The following is a 2,898-nucleotide window of genomic DNA, read 5'->3' on the forward strand; positions in this document are numbered from 1 at the left end:
CACTCTTTTTTGACCAATCTTAATTACAAATTACAGAATAGTAAAAACTTATAATCATCAACAGCTGATTTGGCTGCAGTCCTTTTCTGCTTGTTCTTCAGTGGACACAGAGATGATTGATTAAAGATAAATGGATGTCAGTGAAGGAACCATTATTTGCTTGGATGCAGCTCACACCTGGCAGAGCAGCAAACCTGCCCTGCTCCCTTCCTGGGGGTAACCACAATTCCAGAAGCTGGAATGCTCCAGAAGAAGTATCCAACAGGCATCTTCACATGCAGATGAATGTTTTGGAGTGCTCTTCTGTCTGCCCATGCTAATAGCACAGGCATGATTATGCATTTCTATTTCAGCATAATTTATAAACAATCAATTAGCTGAAGGCGAGAGAAGCCAGGACAGTAGGAAAGGGGAGTGATGTAAAACTCCAGCAAAGTGGGCAGATATTGGCAGTGTGTTGTAGCAGCACAGCAAGAGAGGGGTGAAGAGGACAAATATGCCAGAAGAAAGGACTGAGAGAGGAGGCAGGAGGAAGGGAAGGTCCCCCCTGTCATGTCATTGATGCCAGCAGATAGAAACAAATTGCTTCTACAGTCAAGTCCCTCTTCAGGGATGGTTAGAAAAACATCTTATTTCTCTCCACATCTGCTTTTTGACAGGTGACAAAACAACAGCATTGCTGTCGATTCACTCTCCTGTGAACTGTTGGGAATAAAAAATACCCAGGCCCACATTCTCCTGGTAAAATATTGTTATTGACATTCCACTTATGTGCATTCCATATTAATGCTGCTTCTCCTGCTGACCAGAGCTGGTGCTTCCCTCCTCCTACTGCAATCCATGAAAGCTGTCAACTAAATAATGCCACTTTTTGGCCAAGTGCCTTCTGTATCTGACACTTGAAAGATGAAGCATTTCTCCTAAATTCAGCCCAGCAGATTGTATTTTTCTATTTCCTTTGAATACAGAAGTTTTGGAAAGTCAGCTTCAAACGTGAACGTGTCCAACTCCTGAAGCTGCTGGTTATAAAAGTTTAAAAACCCCAGACCAATTTATAAGCCATCATTCAAGAATCAATAACCTATTAATAGCCTTGGGTGATACTTGTTGTGTGCTGGCATAATAGGTTCTATACAGAAATAATACATGGTGGACATGTCAAATAAAATCAAAGCTACCTGCAAGCAAACAAAAGAGAGCTGAGCTGGCAGCAGATCCTCTCCTACTTCTCATTCTTTTTAGAAAAATCTGTGTGTAGCAAATAACCCACTGTTCTGAAAATTTACTCCCATTCCCAAGACCTGTTAAGCTTCACCCAGAGATGGGTTAAGACCTAAGAGAGCAATTTAGGTCATAAAAATTTATCTCCTGTTATAACTGACATTGGCAAAATTCCAGTGTGAATGTCTTTTGTTCTCAATCTGGGTGTTCACAGCACGAAATGGCTGCTGCCACAGAGGCACCAGCAGAAGTCTGAGCACTTTCCTAAGGAACCTGCATCAGCAGTGAAATCACATCACACCAAAGATGGAAACCACTAAATGCATTAAAATGCACAGCAAGCAATGCAGCTACAGGAATAAATGACCTGCCCAGTGGTGATGTCGTCATCTTCAGCATGACATTTGGATCTGGGGCTACTGAGCTCCTGGTCTGTCCTGATGCTTTCCCTCCCATTCAGTGGGTTTTCCCAAAAGTGAAGCTCTGTGAAGCAAAGAGCAGTTCACAAAGTTCGGTATTTGGTGACTAAAAGAAAGTAGTGTGCTATGTGATATGAAAGATGGGAGTTTTACAGAAGTGGAAACCTTTGTTAGAACGTGTTTCTTGGCCAGTTCAATGTGGTTAACCTCTTTTTTAATAGAAATTAAGAAGAAGGCTGAGTGAAATACTTGGAGTGCCATGAAGTGAAAATAAAAAAAATTAAGGGGAGACCTCATTGTGGTCTTTAACAACCCTATGAGGGGAAGCTGAGGGCAAATACTGATCTCTTCCCTCTCATCATCAGTCACAGGACTCAAGGAAAGGCATGAAGCTGAGTTAGGGGAGGTTAAGGTTGGATATCAGGAGGAAGTTTTTCTCCAGGGGTTGAGTACTCAGGCTCCCCAGGACAGCGGGCACAGCACCGAGACTGCCTGAGCTCAAGAAATGTTTGGACAATGCTTTTGGGCACATGGTGGGATTCTTGGGGTGTCCTGCACAGGGCTGCCAGTTGGACTCGATGATCCTGGTGACTCCCTTCCAATATTCCATGATTCTGTGAGATTCCTAATTTTAGGCAGCTCCGTGTGGCTGCCCAAAGGCTGCACTGACGCGCTCCGGAGTCTGAGCAGTGATTTTCCCTGCCCTGCCCCTGTTTCGGCACATCCCCTGGGCACACAGAGGTTCTGGCACATCCCCATGGCACACAGAGGTTCTGGCACATCCCCTGGGCACACAGAGGTTCTGGCACATCCCCTGGGCACACAGAGGTTCTGGCACATCCCCTGGGCACACAGAGGTTCTGGCACATCCCCTGGGCACACAGAGGTTCTGGCGGGGCCCCGCAGCCCGCCCCGGATGCCCCTGAGCATCCCTGCCGGGGTGGGGGCACAGAGAGGAGGGCAGCAGCGGGCAGAGGAGGGAGGGGAGTCCCCCCTCGCCGCTGGCCAGCGCTCCCCGGGCTCCCAGGGGGAGCAGAGGTGCCGCCCCCTCTCCTCTCCTCTCCTCCTCCTCCTCCTCCTCCTGCTGTGCCGCTCCTCCGGCGGCGCTGCTGGAGCGGAGCGGGGCTGCCGGAGCGCGGCGTGTCCCTGACCGTGTCTGTCCGTGTCTGTCCGTGTCCCTGACCGTGTCTGTCCGTGTCCCTGACCGTGTCTGTCCGTGTCTGTCCGTGTCCCTGACCGTGTCTGTCCGTGTCCCTGA

This window comes from Pseudopodoces humilis, chromosome 9 (assembly GCF_049639895.1).
Source record: "Pseudopodoces humilis isolate 2021_Gansu_Grassland_sample_001 chromosome 9, ASM4963989v1, whole genome shotgun sequence".
NCBI classification, from domain to species: Eukaryota; Metazoa; Chordata; class Aves; order Passeriformes; family Paridae; genus Pseudopodoces; species Pseudopodoces humilis.